Source organism: Camarhynchus parvulus, chromosome 5 (genome assembly GCF_901933205.1).
Source record: "Camarhynchus parvulus chromosome 5, STF_HiC, whole genome shotgun sequence".
In the NCBI taxonomy this organism is placed as follows: domain Eukaryota; kingdom Metazoa; phylum Chordata; class Aves; order Passeriformes; family Thraupidae; genus Camarhynchus; species Camarhynchus parvulus.
Genome location: NC_044575.1, coordinates 11,677,652 through 11,696,329, shown reverse-complemented (window position 1 = coordinate 11,696,329; position 18,678 = coordinate 11,677,652). Strand labels below are relative to the sequence as shown.

The 18,678-nt window shown below is 43.0% G+C and overlaps 1 protein-coding gene across 2 annotated transcripts in view; it reads right to left on the bottom strand.

The window, feature by feature from the left end:
* Window positions 1-10,807, bottom strand: part of INSC (INSC spindle orientation adaptor protein) — a 127,171-nt gene extending 116,364 nt beyond the window's left edge. Inside the window, exon 1 of one of the 2 annotated variants that reach the window (XM_030949570.1) lies at window positions 10,640-10,807. The gene's annotated coding sequence lies outside the window, so the exon portion shown is untranslated. Of the gene's footprint in view, window positions 1-4,496; window positions 4,519-10,639 lie in introns of those variants that run through there. The other variant, XM_030949572.1, reaches the window with a different exon arrangement.
* Window positions 10,808-18,678: the final 7,871 nt, after the last annotated feature.

Sequence of the window (18,678 nt, the reverse complement as noted above, 5' to 3'; positions counted from 1 at the left end):
AGGCTTCTGCACAGAAATAACCCCAAATCTGCCACCAAGGTGCTTGTGAAATAACCTCCCTCTGGGAAGATGCACACCTCATTTAGATGGTACTTTTATCCACCGAAATCACCAAGGAACCAGGACAAAGAAAAGAATATTCTTGAGACCAATGATAATCTGGGTCACATCTTGTCACCAGGTCATTTTCCTGTGTATGTGGGGTTTTAGTGGGTTATGGAACAGAGCACAAGTCCACGAGCTCTGGCACTGCTCTGGAGCCCTGCACAGTGGGCACCTGCCTTCTCACCAAAAGTTATAATTCAAAAGACACTTATAAACTCAAAAGAATAGTGTTCACTTATGCAGTTTATGAGAAGGATCATTTTTGGAAAGCACTTTATAGGATTCTAAAGTCCCACTGTTCCTTTCACCTCTAGAACAAGACTTTCGCTTTTTTATTTTTTGGCTTCAAATAGCTCCCTATAGACAACTGAATGAAGCTACTTCATCAAGAAATTAAATTCCTCTCTTGTCTGTTAGTGCAGCAACAGAACACAATCCTTAGCACCCAGAGAGCAGCCTCCCACCTTTGACTTTAGTTTGGACAAGGACCTGGGCTGCAACCAGTATCACAAAATAATGAGGTTGGAAGAGCCCTCTAAGATCATCAAGTCCAACCTATGCCCTAACACCTCAACTAGACTATAGCACCAGCGCCATGTCCAGTCTTGTTTTAAACATATCCAGAGATGGCAATTCTACCACCTCCCTGGGAAGAGCTTTCCAGTACTTTATTATTCTTTTGGTGAAAAATTTCTTCCTAATATCCAACACTTCTGTCACCTTCATCAAACCTCACCTTGATTATCACCATATTCAAACCAGCATTAAAATTAAGGTGGTGGTTTTACTTCCACTCATCACCGTGATGGGAGTATGGAGGATCCGAAAGCATTAGAAATTTAAATTAACAAACTGAAAGAGATACAAAAAATAGGGGGGACAGAGGTGTTGTATCTGCCCAATTTTTGTTTAAAAAAATACAGCAGTGGCAACATTCACACCTGTGACCAAACTGTTTTGTCATTTTGTACTTCATCAGCAACACTAACATGTGAGCAAACGATTTTGTAGTAATCCTGGTAATTTACAATATTTCCTCTCTCTGCTTTCCCATCTGCACAAAACACTGTCCACAACACTCAGACCAAGACAATGACTATTTTTGTGACATTGCCACCCTCCAAACCAACCAGACACTTACCAGCACTACTGTTTACTGTTACATCATGCTGGACGTGTGAGTAGCACCCAGGCCTCTTTCAGCACTGCCCTTTCTGCAACATGAGCTGGGTCCTGCAGGCTGCGGTGAAAATAATTGTACAAATCACAGCTTCTGCTGGAGATTACCAGATCCAACAGGAGATAATCTCTGCTGTACACAGCTGCTCCAAAGGTCTCAGTGGGAAGTTGTACTCTTTTTTGGATCAACACACAGAGTGAGGGCTTGGGGATCATTTTAGAGACAGAAAAAGAAAGCAGACCTGAGGAGCTTAAAAGAAGGAAGAGGTGGAGAGGACTGATTTATACACTCAGAAGAAAAATACTAGTTCCAAATTATTTACTGAGGAATTTCCAGCATCTGCTGTTTGACTGAAACAGGTTCTCACAGGTGCTGGCTGTATTCATCCTAACACACTTGGGAACACATTTTCCACTCACACAGTAATAATGAGCCAGGCTTCTCTTTTCATACTCCATTCCTCCCTAAAAATAAACCCAGCTAACATGAGCACTTATTGCTAGTTAACAGGGAAAAAATAATTAATTAAAAAGTCATTCCACCTTCAAAAGCACAGAAAACCAACTGCTAAGTGGGAATCAATGCAAATATTCATGCCTAGTTATGATAAGAGTCATTCATTACAAGCTCAGTTGCAGCTTGTAAATGCAGAGCCAGGTTTGCACATATAGTACAGAACCGCAATTTTCTCTCCAAATCCTGCCTTTCACAGGCAGTTAATTGCCTCTCAATTTGTAGAGGAAAAAAAATAGCAATGAAAACTTAGAGAACACTTCACCAGGAAGCATATTTAAGATTTATCCCATCTTCAAACACATTACTAATTTCAAAATGACACTAGATTAAAAAAGCAGTGATTTAGATTTCCTCACCAAATCACCCAATGCTGACTGTCCAGCCAGTTGAGGCTTGGTTTTATTTCTTTTCTTCTGGTAACTCATTTCCCAAGAGGTCTACTCCTCTGCACAGGTGGTGCCTGTGCAGCAGGGCACTCAGGACTATCACACTCAGTGATTGCTATGGATTACTACCTACAGCATTTTTTTGAGGAATACAGTTAGGAAAGGGAAATGCAGTCCTAATGTTAGCAAGCCAGTTAATCCTTAACGTATGGAACAGAGAAAGGCAGTTTTCCTGGCCAGGGAAGCTTTCTCACAACTGGCTTGTAGAAAGGCTAATGTATGTGATAGGAGTAAGGTAGTGTTCCAGCCAAAAAAATGGAGAATATTTTAAATGAGACAATTTGAGGACACTGATGTTTTAAATCTGCTCCTCCAAGGCGTTTTTTTAACATCCAAGATTATACAGCCTTAAACCCACATCTAGATCACAAGATGCTAAGAACAACACCTATATTTTTATTAATTCATGTATGCAGACTACAAATAGTAAAATCCCTACATCTGGGACTGGGCAAAGTTCTGCAATAGATAGGCTCACTGTATGAAAAATGTGCCATATCATATCAAAATGGGCTTCTTGTTCTAGGAAAGAAACTGTCACCTAGGCAGGCTCTAAGTAATATGAAGTTCAGAAGGAAGTCTGAGTCCATAAGTCACAATTTGATTAAACATCAACAAGTGTTCAGTGGCCCAGTTTCAGTACTCTCAGAGCATACTGAATTAACTGTCTTCAGAGCCCTGTAGCTGCACAAGGAAACATTTCACTTTCCTAATTATCAACTGTTCCCACATCCACAGGGAGTGACATGGACCAAGTTTTATCAAAGATAAAAGGTCTAAACTATGCTTGGAGTTGTGCATTGCCTATTTTCCAACTGCAACAGCAAGGAACTACACCAAGTCTAGGAATTACTTGACTTCCCTTACATGATGAGATCTAACCATAAAACAATCTATTTTGTTTTCCTAGGTTTACATCCAGGCAGCACATGCTGAAAGACATCTGTTGCTTACACATTTTTCAGGCTGATTATCAGTTGTCAGTTCCATACATAAGACACTTATATACACACTTTTATTTAAAACAAACTCAATCCTAGATCTCTTGAAAATGAAGCTACCCCTTTTTTTTTTTAATATATATAAAGACATTTTTGGCTCATTACCCAGCACCGTTTCCCACCTGGGCAGTGGCTTGAAGAGACAATGATTCTGTGGGCTCCAATTCCATTCATTTGAAAAGCTACAAATTTCAGCTGTTGTTGTGAAAGTCAATTATTCAAAGCTGTGTGCTTTAAAGGCTTATGGGTACTTTGTTTAAGGTGTAGTTTGTTAAGGTGACAGAAGTTTTGGGGAGGTCTAGAGATTAGGTAGCCCCCTTTTGTAGTTTGAAGTAGATCAAGTGGGACAAAAAAACCCCAGAAAAACAAATAAACTGCTATTAAATATAAGATTCACCACTCTGCAAGTCATAGCCTGAGGAACACATCCAGCCAACACATCCAAGAAAAAGTCCAACACAAAATCTGAACAAACAAAGCTAAAACCCTCTCTTTGCAGTTTGCTTGATGCAGAGCAGGGCCAAGCACAAGGTTCTAGACTTGAACTTTCAAAGGCCTTTCCCCACACCTGGGAAGACACAGAGAAGCCAGATGCATATTTGTCATACAGACACTGTTTCAAAGCTCACTCAGGCTGAGGGATGGTAGATTGGATACTTAACTAGATTTAAATACCCTGAAATCACTCTCAGATATCTATTTCAGTTACTGCAAACACTTAGTTTAGAGTATAAATTAGGGTGCTAGCGAAGAAGGATTTAGCCCTAGGCCTCCAGCCTATGCAGATCACGAGACAAGGACAAATTAAATGCCCAGAGGAACAAGAGGCAAGCTGCCCTCCCCACTTCTGCAGCCAGGAAGGAGAAAGAATCATCTCCAGGGTAAAGCTTGGGCAGCCTCCTGTAACAGGCACTGAGCAGCTTGCTGTCCCTTAGCCTCTGTTGGCAAAGCAACAGTGGTGACAAGAAAGGTTTGAAGAGCCCACAGGGAGGGGAGAGCCAGTGGGACCTTGCTGCACTGCTGTGGAGGTACCTCCAAACAATACTGAGGAAAAAAGGCTCTGAGCTGCCCTGAAGAGCACGGCTGAGTGGCCTCCCTTTCCTGAGAAGGGGGACTGGCTTCACAGAGCCCAGCTGCAGAGCCATGGGAGTAGCATTTCACCACGTTCATCTGACTCCACATCCAGCCCTCTTCTCAGCTGCAAAATCCCCAGCACAGAGGCAAATCCCCACAAGCAGCCATACTTACACAACCTCCAGGTCCACGGACAAAAACCATGGCCTTCCTCTCACGCGCCGGAGCTGCCGCTTTCTGTTCCTGTCTCAAGGTGCTCTCCAGTGGTGGTCAGTCAGCGACATGCACTGATTTCACTTGTGTCAAACACTGTTTAAAACCTGTGCTCCACAAGCTGCTGGATTCAGACACCAGCTACTGTGTGAAAGGCACACAAATACAGAGCTCCCCTTCACTTCCACTCTCAAATACTTTCTGTGATTAGTGGTGTAAATATAACCCACCTGTGCAAGCTGCTGGAGGGGCACAGGTGGTGCTTGTCAGCCCCAGAAAGCAGCAGAAGGGGAGCAATAAATAAACAGCTGTGACAGAGAAAAGCTGTCCTGCTAGAAATCAAGTCAATGGCAAAATTCCCAACAAGAAGCAGTGTTGGACCCTGCATCGGCAGCCAAGAGCTCAGTGTAACAATCTTACTTTTCCTGTGTCTTCCTGTGCAGCTTTCTAAAGGGAAGAAATTCCCAGTGTGTTCCTCACACGGTGTATCCCTTATCCTCTGGCTGGAAACACAAGAAAACTCTTTGTGCCCGGAGCCCGCGCCGTAACTCTGATCGCGTTTCAGCACGGCTGATAAATAAAGAAAAGCTTCGCATGGCAGGCTTCACTCAAGACACTTAAATCTGCAGCTTCAAATCCGCTTTGTGCACTTTCAGCCACGTCAAAGTAAAACACTTTCCCCTAGGAAAAAAAAAAATGAGGGTGGTAGAAAAAGCCTCTGGGTTCTCCTGGGCCATTTACCGAATGGAACACTTACTTTCTGTTTGGTGTAAAGTGACAGCTGGCTTATTAGAACTGACACTGATCCTCCCGAGAGGATTTCAGGGAGCCAGTCACACAGGTGAAGGTCAGCACAGCAAAGGAATTAAATGAAGAGAGGAAGGAAGCCACTTCCTCCTAAGGACAGAAATTAGCTAACAGAAAAGCTATTACTAAAGCGGCCCTCGCTGGCTGGAAATGCACTGCTTGCAATAGGTTTTGTTCTCCAGAAATGCTTTTGGGACACTTTTGGGATGTAAGTTTTTATGCCTTATCACCAGCTCGGTGTGCTGCAGTCAGGGCCCCAGTGCAGTCTCCACCTGCAGAAAGGGCTCAGTGAGCACATCTTGCACCCTGTCACTGTCTGACTGACACAGCACCAAAGGCAACACCTGAAATATCCTAATTTATTAATCATATATCACTTCTGACACATGTGAAAAGCATAATTAACACAGCATGATGTATTTTAAAGAGAATAAGACAACAGCCACAGCCCCACTGCCTGAGTTTTAACTCCTGCAGCAGGCGCGCACATCTGGCTGCAGAGCTGCACGAGTTCTCTGGCTCCTTCAGCAGGCCAGAGGAATAAAGACTTTAGCCAAGGCATGATCAGCTTTTGCCAAGGTTTGTTCAGCACTCCTGCTCTTGCCTCTCTGGGTCTGGCCCTGGAAATGAGCTCCCTGCAGCACCGGGACCTTGGCAGCTGCTGCCCCACGGCAAAACCTGCAGAAGGAAGATTCCACCCTCACAAGACTGGTGAGAGAGGGTGTAGCTATGGAAAGAAATGGGGTTTAAACTCTGGCCAGAGGCAGAATTCCTGCCTCAGACCAGGTGCACTGCCTTCTTGTGTGCAAACCCCTAGTAGGAGACAGAGCCCGTGCTGCTCCGATGGTCTTTCCCCGATTGTTATTCCTTTTCATGTTTGCTCTGCTGAAGTTACAGCAGTGAAACATTTTCCCTAACCCTGCTCCACTGCACTGAGTAGGGCAGCATATCTGCGTGCCAGCTAACTCACTCAGCCAAATGAAACATGTGGGTGCTGCTCCACAGGGAGCTGACCTGGACAGCCTGGAGCGGGCCAAGCAGGACAGCTCTCACCACCTGGGACTGTGCTCCAGCTCAAAGCCAGGCTTGGCTTTTTTTGAGAATGCTTGGGCCAGGCCAATACCAAATTGCTTTGTTGTGAGCCATTCCCTGGGAGCACCCCCAGCCAGTGGGTTTGTTACTCTTTCCACAATTTAAGGGAGCAGGAGAGCAGCAGAAAGCACTAAGTCCGCCCTCAGTCAGCACAGCCTCCTCTGGAAAACTCTTACTCTGAATATTTCAACTCACTTCCACAACTGGTTTTAACTCCTTCCCAACCAAGAACACAAAAAGCATCAGGACTCTCAGTGACCCAGCACCATTTTGGGTTTCCCTAACAATTCTACAAGTCAGTGGGTTTGGGGTTGCCGGGAGAGATCACTAAATTAATCTGACAGGTACCAGCACCTCTGGTTTGAATGTCATCCCTCTCCAGGCATGCTTGTAGGATACAAGTTCACAGATTTTATTGTTATTTCATGTAGATATGACTTACTTAAAATTATGAGAGCTTTTCCTGTCTAGAGACAAATTAATGTGGCTCTACTGACTACACTGGGACTCTGCCAGGGTGCAGAGTCTGGGGATGTGAGGGTATCACCGCAGCATCATTTCTCTAGAAGCAGCTTTTGCCAGGTCTCTCTTCAATCTAAAAAAAAAATCTCAGTAACTCTGAATTATTGCAATGTTGATAAGTTGGAATTTTGATATCAGAAGTTTTCATGTGAAGCTCCATGTGATAAATCTCAGGACCACCAAAACAAGATTTTTGTCCCTTAAGCCAACTGAGGATGAAGGTGCACAAATAAGCACATTTGAGAAGTAAATTTGATTCCATAGGTTTTTTCTGTATGATAGGAAAGCTGGGCAGGCTTATATTCATGAAATGCTCTAAATTTCCTAGATGACTTAGAGTGGCACTGAGCAGGTGTGTTATCCCGACATGTCTCAACTTTCCCAGAAAAATATGAGTGAGAAATCCATCTTTCCAGTTCTCAGTCCTCATGAGAGCAATTGGATTTCAAGGATACTCAGAAATATGCAAAGGCAGGATCTGAGAAGTTTGGCTCAGCCCAAAATTTTTTGCAGAGTCCCAGTGATCAACTCCAGTTTCGATCAATAGTTTCAATTCTGAGGCTCTGGATAATACCCTGAGATTGAGCACATCTCTGTGGAAGACCCCAAGGAATAGTTATAGGTAATCAAATACATTCCTTAGCTCTAAAAAATTTCTATGAAATACCACTTCCACACACTATATGTGTGTGTGTATATATATATATATATATATATGTATATTCAGATAATATGGAGCACACACTCAAAGAACATTGGAGGTACAAATCAACTAATAGCTAGCTCTAACCTCTTTTAAAGGTCACAAGCCTGCTAAAATGTTTTCAAGCATGAGCCTACCCAAAAGCTGTGGATTTCTTGTCTTTTCCTGGGATCACAGCACCAGGTGCTTTCCCTCCCTGCAGAGCTTCACCTGCAGAAGTTCAGGCCTCCCTAGGTCTTTTTCTTTGGAATCTGAAGTCTGTGGAATGAATGTCTTTCACCAGACCATCTGGCCCCTGGCACCTCCCACCCCAGGGACCTCTGCAGATGGTGGGTTGGAGTCCAGGAGGCACAGGGGCCGCGGCAGGGAAAGAACTGAGCTGCTGGACTTGTCACCAAGCACAATCCATGTACAAGCCCAATTAGAAAAGTTATGGTTAATCCCCACTTGGGAGGGAGGCAGACAGGCAGAAGCAAAGAAGAAATCTTGTTTAAGAGATAAGAACCATGGTATCTAATCCCAGCTGAAGCCCTTCCCTTTGTGCTCAGCTGAAGTTTCTCCACTGGCTCCTCAGTGCAGCTCTCCCAAACGAATCCAGCTTTCATCCCACGACCTATGTTACCCAAAGAGACTCTTCCAGCAACAAGGAGGAGGGCACAGATACATCCTCTGAACTTCTTTTTGGACAGCACTGCTGCCTCTGACACTCAGAGACCCCTACAAAGGGCTAAGACAGCCCCTACACCCCAAAACATTTCCACATGGACCAGTGCCATGGGTTTTATGGCCCATTAAAGGCAGGTAGCTGCCTGGGGAGATGACTGAAGAGTGGAGAATGGAGTTAATTGGGCCAGGTACACAGGAGGCAAAAGAGGTTTGGCAGGCAGTCACTCATGCCACTTTAGCTGATTATCCTGGTAGAAAACATTGCACTCTGTGACCACATTTGCTTTCCAGGCCCAGGAAAATAGGTGCTTCCTCCTGTGTTCATTAAGTTAGTATGAGGACTGGTGCTCAACTCCTGCAGGAAAAAAGAAAGCTTTCCATGGCTGTGCCATCCCATGTGTGCCTTTCCAGCAACCTGCTTCAAGCCCGTTTTGCTTCCCCTTTGATCACCAGAACTTTGTGCCAGAAATGACACATTAAATATTTGGCATTCAAGAAAATAAATAAAAAAGGTCAATGGGTGAAAAACATGTCCACACACAGAATGGCAGTCCTAAAGGAGCCAGGAGAAATGTCAGTGCCCTTTGGAAAAAAATTACACAGGCCAAAGGATGACTGCCAAAATATACTAATTTCTTTTATTAGACAGTGCAGGTCTTAACCCCATTTTCCTTAATGCTTTAATACACATTTTACCTCATATGACACTGATGAAAATTTAAAGCCACCTCAAAGAGTACAGGGGTGTATAAAAGAAGCAAAGGAAAACTTGGATTTCCTCTTTACCAAAGGGGAGGAAAGAAACCTTTGCTTGTTACAGATAGTAAAATGCTAAAAATGCATAATCTATTTTTCAGTCTTCCAAGTATTCTCCCTACACACAGCCACGTAGACCTACCAAACCCATAACATATTTCATTTTTGTCTCTTTCTACATATGCAGCACAATTTCAACATCCAACACAGATGTACATTGTTCTGGGTGAGATTTTCAGGAAGCAAACTAAAATACAACTGTCCAAGGACTGGAATCCTGCAACATGAAACTGTAAACATTTTTGAAGTAAATATTATATCCTTGTGTCAATCAGCTCCAGTGAGACCCATCATACACATTTACCCATGGGCATAGGTTTCTGGAATATCAAACCCCAGACAGCTGGGGGTTTTACACAATATTATGAAAATTAAATTAGAATTGATGTTATTCTAGTATCTATCCGCCTTGACTTTAAGGCTGCTTCATTGAAAGAGAGGAAGGAGAGAAAAAGCAGGGGACAGAAAGGTTTCCATGAAAATGGCCCTGTTTCAGGAGGAACCTGGCTACATCTCTCTTTTCACTGCCAACACACTTCCCCACCCTACCTGGACATAAACCACTTTAAACAAAAACCATAGATATACCATTACAGGCTCTTTTCAGTCTGTCTGTAGAAACTGCCACATGTGCAACTGAGAAAAAGCACCTAACCCAGTAATAGCTTTCCCTTTCCAAGAGGAAATATTTGCCTCAGTGTATGCCAGGTTTAGAAATACAGAAAAAAGTTCCTACAGGCTGAGCTATGTTTGCTTTCCACAGGCATCAGATAAGACTGTTCACATGAAATGAAGGTATGGTTCAAAATAAAGTAGCAACACAAAAAGGAATGCTGAGATACAGAAACACAAGCCCTGAACAGCAACAGAAATCATTCAAAAAAGCTGTTATCACACTCACATTCACCTCCTTTCTTACAGTCAAAGTGTATGAAAATTCCAGTCCAAAATGCACTGACAGAAAAAGTTGCTCAACTGTTTAAACTTCACATTTAACACACTCACCGCCCTTGCAAAGTGCCAGTATGGATTTAATCTCACAGACACCTCAGAAGACTATGGACAGATATTATCACCCAACAGCCCTTACCATTTGTCCTCATTTTCTTTCTGTATATACCAACAAATATCCCTTTTCTGCTTTTCCAGCTGAAGCAGCCAATTACCTGCTGTGCTTTGTAAGCTCCCATCCACATTCCCCAGGAAACGGATAACGTGGAGTGCAGCACAGTGAGGAGAGCTCACTCAGATGCAGAATAATTCCCAACTTACCCAAGCAAAGTCTCCCCACTGCATTCACTGGCTGAGCTATGTGTTAACTGTATTTATTCACTCCTGAAAGACTACACTTTACAGTTATAACCCTGGCAAATACTGAGCATTTCAATAATTCTGCTTTTTCCTTATCTGCACAAAGGGGTTTTATTTCTCTACCACAGCTGTACACAAAAGAATAGAGTGCCATTTCAACCCAAAACTCTCTGAAGTTCCTACTTACCAGCTTGTGATTATATATTCAGCAAGCCCCAAGAGCTGAAAAGATTTTGTTGCAGGAGACAAAAGTTACAAAAAAGCAGGCAGAGTCAACAAAAATGAAGGGAAACTAGCATAAATCCTCTCTTCATTCATCTACTTAAATGTTCCTGAAGGCTAAAAAGGACCTTAAAGAAAGCGCTCTCAGCAAAGACTACATCCTCTTGTCAGTCAAACCCTGCATAGTTTCAGCCAGGCACCCGTCCAAAAAGACATGGAATTATTCTATTTTTGTCTCCCTGTGCAAGTGGAAACATTTTTACAGATTTGTGGTGAGGATTTCAATTTTTGTAGTGGTCAGCAGTAGAGGAATGTAATTAAAGACCCTGATAAATGAAAGATAGTCCAAAAAGATTATCCAGAAACTGGATAAATCTGGAGATAAATAACAATTCCATTACAATACAGTCTGATATAAAAACACATTAAAAACTTTCAATGAAGTTAAAAATCCAGATGTGGTTTACTGGAAGAAAGTTGTAAGAAACTTTGCTTTTAAAAGAGAATTGTTGTCAGTAGTGGGACACCAACACAGTTTCAACAAATGTAGGCTGATATTTTTTAATTAAATATTTTTAGTAAAAAAAAAAAAGAATGATATTATGCAGAGCACTAAAAGTTTGGTTTACCACGCATGTTATGTCTGGTATGTTACTGGTTTTGCACAACACAGGTGTTTCCTTAGAAGTACTGCATATGTTGCCTGTTGCTGTCTTACAAAATAAACCTTCTAAACTTCTGGCTTTATAAAGTAGGAAAATACTTTGGAAATTATGTTTGGCTTCTATTGCATTTAATGTTTGCTCCTATTCTATCAGAAAGAAAGTATAGCCATTTCCCCTGTACATTCAGCCTGGAAGCTGACTGAAACTCAGTGTACATCATTACTGATCTGTGGAGCTCTCCAGATCTGAGACTTCCCTCAGAAAGGAAGCTTTTAGTTCAATTCCCCAAAACTCTGTCAGCATTGAAGAGGGTGAACTTTTGTCCTTGCTGCCTTCTCTCTGCTCCAACTTCCTCATCCATTGTGCCTTTCAGAGTGGCTGCTATTCCACTCTCATCCACCCTCCCCTGATGCGCTCCATCGCTGCCCTTTCCCACTGCGCCTGATTTTTACTCCTCTCTGCAGCTCTGAGTTCCTGTCTCCAGGTCCTGCCCAGCCTCACTCTTAGGGCATCCCCAGCCCCTGCAGCCTGCTGGGCTGCCTTACACACAGCTCCTAAAGCTGTAGAAATCTCCCTCCTGCTTTAGTCCAAGTGAGTTGGTCCTGGCTGTCATCATCCCTCAGGTCAAAGCCTTCATCCACATGCACTAGACGACATGAGAGAACTGCAAGCTGGAGGGTTGCAAGGAACAAACAATACATATTTTAACAGGAAAAAAAAAGCGCTTGTTGTCCCCCTGTCCCCTGGTTCTTAATTTACATGTTGCTTTTTTTGCTTGGATTTTTTACGTTCTCTTACAGTGGAAATGTCCTTGGGGTAGGAATGTTCTCACACTACATTTTGAATTAGTCTCTGGAGTAGCAGGATCCAGTCTCTTCACACTGCAAAGCAAACAAGAAATAAACTCTTTCTTTAGTATCTTATTATCTTCTTCCTGAAATCACAGCTCTTCTGAGATGCAGCTTTCAACTAAATGTAGAGATTTGTTTTAGTTTTAGGGATGAAAAAGGGAGTTTAGAAAAACCCTGTGTGGATGGGTGCACATTGCAGGTTGCTACTCACACATTACTGGAAATGACAGAGGGCTACTAAAGCTTCAGCAAGACAAGGACTTTGCTTCCCTTTGAAACATCTCAGGCACATGACAGTGCTGGTTTCTCTAACCAGGAACATGGCATGATACCATTCCATGCTTGAATTCTCGTGTTTCTGAGAAGGGGACAGAAAATGTGAAGGAGAGGAGCACGAGCTGGAGCACAGGGTACAGAAGAAGGGCAAAATGAGCCCTAAATGCCAAGGAGCAGTTCTGCTTGGATTACATCTGGGAAGGCAGGATAAGGACAAGGCAGGGTTGTCTCTATTAAACTTGTCAGCCCTTTTCTTGTTGACATAGGAGTTGAATTTCTCCATCTACTCCTTTCCTCCAGGATACCTGGAAATCCATCACTGGTGACCTGTAGAGAAGCATCTACCTCAAGAAGTTCCACAGGGGTACCAGCAAACCACAAACTTTCTCCAGCCTCATTTTTACCTCAGCCTTTATGGATAAGTACAGCTTCATCCATTCCATGTCCTACAAGCCTGCCCATATCTGCTCTGGCACCTACAGATGGACTATTCCCAGTCCTCTTCTTGCAAGATTCCATCTGACTCCAACCTTTAGTTCAATCCCCTGTCATCCCCTTTCATAGTAAAGCTGTGGCTGTTTTTACAGCTTGCTCCTCCCTGGGCAGCCTTGCTCTCCAGCCCCCTGTGATTGTGCTGGGCAGAGCAATCCAGCCCTTGCACCCACAGCAGCTCCACCTGCCCCTCCTGGGCAGAGCACAGTGCCTCCCTGCCTGGGCCAGCAGGGTTTGATTTTAATTCTGCTTGCCCCAGTGATGCTGGTCATCTAGAGGATGAATGGTGCTTTCAGGATGAGCAAAACACTATAATTTAGGGAGTTTGCAATTTACCAAAAGACCTGTGAATTATGTGCTCAGAGCAGCTCCTAAGTAATAAAAGACTGGTGCTGACACAACCTAGAAAGGAAGGCTCTCAAACCTTTTGTTCCTCACGGCAGAGAAAGGCTGCCAGCATTCCCATGCCTTCTCTCTGCAGTAGAGAACCCAGAGAAACCCCTGGCACTGATGCAGATCACTCTTAAGCTCCACCACCTGATGCTGAATACAATTCCCAATCATTGTGATATCCAAAATACAGGAAAATCATCAAGGCTTTGCACTGTTAATGTCTAATTAACATCACATTTCTTGCTGGCTGGCCATCAGCCACTATTACACCAGTATGACATTGACTTTTAAAATGGAGATGTTTTATGGCACTGATTGCTTAACTGTCTTGTTCTAAAATTGCCTGGTCTCCAAAATCCATCCATTTTGAAGAGTTCCTAAGAGGCAAAAAGCCCTGGATTAAGATTACTGTTCCATTATTGGTCAGAGTGTTAATTTCCTTCCTGTGATACCAGGCTGCTTATCATCTTTGACAACACACCTAATTGCTGTTACAACCCCCACAGCTTTTTCATAGGTGCTGTCAAGATTATTTTAATTAAAATAATCTCTATTCAGAGGTTAATGAAAATAGAGAGGAAAAAATCCAGCAGGAATTTGTCATTTGCCACACTTCATTCCCCAGGATTCATGGACACCAAGTGGGACAAGGAAAACACCCCTGCATGGGTTCCACAAAGATGTGGCTCCATCTCACTCTGTTTGTCATGCAGATCCAGCATGCTTTCCACAGAGAAACCATCAAAGTCCTTGTTACTCTCCTCAAAAACACCAATGACCATGGGGCAGGTAAAATCTCCTTCTTAAAGTCAAATGCTACTTTGATAGGACCATAGACATAACCTGGGGTCACCTATACTTTTTCATTTGGTATCAAAAATGCATTTCTTTTTGTACATTTTAAAACCCAACAAACAATACCACATGTGGGAATCCCATGCTTCCAACAATAAATGCACTGAGCACGTAATACATTTACTCATTGCAACTTTTTTTTTAAAGCAGACTAATCTCCACCTTAAATAAACCCTGCATATAATTAGATAAATCAATATCTATTTCTCTTTTTTTTCCAGTTAGCAACCCTCACTTAGTGCTAAATTCTATCTCTGCAAGCTGCTAATCTAACAAATTACAGGTTTTCAGTCAGACCAGCACATTTTGTTCACTGTGTATGGTCACAGACCACAGATTTCAGAGACTGTTTCAGTGAAGTTTCTTGAAGTAACACTCATGAGTGTAGAGCTCGCTGATTCCTCCATTTTAAATAGAATTTACAAGCTGCTGGTACATCTTTGTGTGTAGGTGACAGCAGGTACATCAGTCACCTTCTGCAGATCAAAGCAACCTCCTCTTCTGGGGGAGGCTGGCCATAATTCCAGGCTCCCCTTCCAACTCAGCCCCTTGTTTGCTCTGTGGTCCCATTCTCTGTCCCATGATAAAGTCACTACCACAGGTTGCTTTTTATCTGGAGAAATGGTCACTTCCCCAGCTAACACCTCTTCCCATTGAGGAGAAACTCCAAAGTCCACATCTCTGTACAGTACAGGCAGCAGAACTCACAGGGGTTGTTTTCCCACGGATTTCCATGCTGTTTATTAAACTTTCTGTTCTCAGTTCCTTGCCATGTGCCATATTACACCCATTATGGCTCCCCTGCTTCCTTCTAAGCGCGTTTCCAGATGACAGGCAGTTCCTGGGGAAAAAAAAAAAAAACAAAAAACAAGACCAGCTAATTCCTCATTTTTCCCCTAGTAGGAAACTGATTTTGATACAACTTGTAGACACTTAGTACCTATGACAGGTTTTTCAGACTTTCCTGGTTACACAGCTGTCAGGTGTGTCCCACTCCCTCCTGCAAAGTCACCATCCCAGTGTGAGGGCACTGAGCACAGCTGAGAAAAACTTGTTCTCCATTCTGGAAAGCAACATAACACAGCACAGCTGGTGGAAATTCTTATGGATTTACTGTTGTGTTACATACTGCTCCTGCAAAAACCATACAGTTGTTAAAAATCTATGTATGAGCACCTAAAAAACCCCGGGAAACAAACTGGAAGGAATCCCTTATGAGGTCAGCATTGCTGCTTTTCATCAAGGGGAAACAAAAGCCTACTGCAAATAAGGAAATATCTGCCTGCACAGGCAGTGTCAGAGAGATTTTCTTGGCCAAATAACTGCCTCACTGCCTCTGAACACATCATATTCCCCCCATCCTGCCTGCAAGCATGTGTTGTTCTGCTAAAGGGAACTCCTCCTAACATCAAGTTGCCAAACATAAATCAGCCTTGAATAGGAATAATTAGAGTAAGTTAGAAGATTAAAACCATGGGAACAAACTGGAATATACAACAACTCCTCTGTAGCTGTGATTTTCTGCGGGGGAGGCAGAGGATTCTTGTTCTCACTCACACTCCATCGGGGCATTTTCTGATAAAGGGGCAGCATTGTCACTCACTCTCAGATTTCCTCATGCCTTTTCTGTGACTATGATGATGCCTCAAAGCCTTTTCTATTAGCCTTTCCCATTATTAACCTTCTTTAGCTCATAACAGTTCATATGCTTTCTGCTGTAAGGATAAAGGGGCTCTTCACTCCTCACACACTGCAGAGATTCTGATTACTGGGAGGATATTTGAAATATAATATTGTGAGGAGAGGTGTAATTATGTCTGCATTTGAATGGATCTATTCTAAGGGGCTTTGCAAAGGCAGACTGTCATGGCTGCTATAGGCCCCTGGGGTCAAGCAGTTCCTCAGGAAATAATCAGGACCTGAAAATGGTCTGGTTGTTTTTTGGATGCTTGGCAAATTCCGCCACCTTCTCAGGAAACTGGTATTAATTATTCTCATGGTAAGAGCTCAAACTGTTCTGTGAGCACTGGCATTGATACCAGCGTTCCTTAACACCCCTAATGGTACCACCAAGATTATTTTCTTTTCCTGGCTGCTGGATGTGGTTGCATCCTGCATCACTTGTTTTGTGTATTTTAATTCTTTAATCGTCATTATTATTGCTGTTATTTCCTATTCCATTTCTCTCCTACTGAACCGTTTTTATCTCAAACCACAAATTTCACTCTTTTTTCCCAGCTGTCTCCCTCATCCCACTGGTGGTGGGGGGAGAGGACATGAGTGGCTGTGTGGTGTTTATCTGCCTGCCAGGTTGATCCACCACAATCCAGTGCAGATTAAATAGCATCCCCCATTCTTAAGATTAGGATACATTTCTTCCTCCACACACCTTTTAGTCCCCAAAAACTTGAAAGGGGGAGAAACTGAATAATCTTCCTTCTTTGAATTTAAGGTTTGGATTTCAGCCCTTTCCAGTTTATCTTTTCTCATTTTACTTTTGTCACACTCTCCCTTTGCTGTGCTCTCAGTCTCTGCTCAGCCTTCACTCTGTGTTCCCCCAGCAGTGACTGAGCAGTGCCTACAGCAAGGCACACCCCAAATCCCCCACACCACCCCAAACCACCACTCAAGTTTGTCCTTCATCTTCTGACTAGAAAACATGAACTTCCTTTCTCCTCTTCTGCCTCCCTTGTGGATTTATTCCAGCAATGCAATAATGGGAAATGTGCTGTGCAAGCCATAGGGAAAGCCAGAGGAAGCCCAGCTTTTCATGTCCCAGACAGCCTAACCTAGGCCAAGAGCTCTGTGAGGAAGGCAGCTTTCCACACACTCTTCCCACCCATACATGCATTGTGGCCCAAAACAAGAAGTTTAATCAGTGTCTTGCCAAGATAGCCCAAAGTCAGCTTTTCTGAGAATTATTCCTTCAAAATTTTGTCTTGTTTTTGGCTGCAGCACTCAGCCAAGGTCTCTCATCCTAGGGAGATGCGCTCTGTGCAGAGCTAGATTCGAAATCTGGCCTGAAGAGTGATCAACCAGCTTTTCACAAAACCTTTTTTTAGAAAAACTACGAGTCAACATATGCTTCAAGGGAGGGAAAGAGCCAAATTTGGGCTGAAAACATCAAGGTCCCTTGGGAGTGCAGGCTGCAGGCAGCCTCAGTCAGGCACAGGCTGAGAAGAGGGCCAGTGATCCCAAGCACCATTCCTGTGGGATTTCCACGAGCTCACATTACAGTCTCAGGCACACATAACAGGGCACCCAAAACAGGCAAGAAACACTACAGAAATCACCCAGCCTCTGCCACAGCCAGCTTCAAGCAGCAGCTGGGCAGCAACCACATCCCATCATGCAAGGATGCCAAAGGCACTGGAGTCCTTCCACAAAAAATGGGTACTCTCCACATTCTAATGCTGTCCTCCACCACAGGACAAAATCAAGGCTTTGCCTTCCAAAATAAACAAGCTGAATGGCTGGGTGGCTCGTGTGCAGAAACATCTGGACTGGATGGGGAATAACATACAGAAAACAGCCAGCAAGAGTGTCAAAAGTTCAGAGAAGCAGGAACTGAACCTCATCCTATTTCAGCCCTATAGGCAAAGATATCACAGAAAATCAAGTCAAAAATTGCAAGTTGTGCAGGAGAAATCACAAGTATTTAACTTTTTAGAGTGAATTGTTTCACATTACTTTCCCTGCTCCCAATAAATTGTAAATCTCTTACAAGTCAAGCACAGAGAACAAAGTGCCAAACCCAGTAGACAGCCCCAGTCACCAGGCAAGAACAGGGAAGCCTCTGACAGTGGCAGCACATAAATATGTACAGTTTCAGGGAAAAAAAAACACTAAAGGTTTTCCATGCCTCTGTCTAGCAACACGGTCTCACCAAATGGAGCTATCAAAGGTGGGATGCACATCTGCTATAGGAAAGGCAAAGACTGCTTTACACTGCACAAAGTTTACAATTTTGTATTAAATTTCAATCTGCAATCTGCAATCAAGCTATGTCTCAGTCTCCCACAAATTACTATCAGGGAAAAAATGCCTTTAAGCAGAGTGCCATTCTCCAACAGCCCTATTCTTTGATATCCAGTAGCAAAACAACTTTTTGGATGCTTACAATAATGAATCAGATTAATTTGCTACATTTTACTCTAAGATTACAAGACATCCTAATAAGCTGTACTTCATCTTTAATGAAGAAGAAAAATGTTGTAAAAAACTGTAAATTATACTTTTTAAAACATTGCATGTTGAAAAAAATATTCTATGACACTTGATGATGAAGGAAACTCTGCACCTTGTTCTTGATAAATTTCAGCTAGTATGACAGCTCTTAGCAGCAACCACCACCAGAAGCAAGCCAGACATCTGAAAGGGGACATCAGCTGAGTTAAATTATTCTGTGTATTACTATACACTAGGATAATTTATATTAATATAATGTTAAAAATACATTATATTAGATGTAA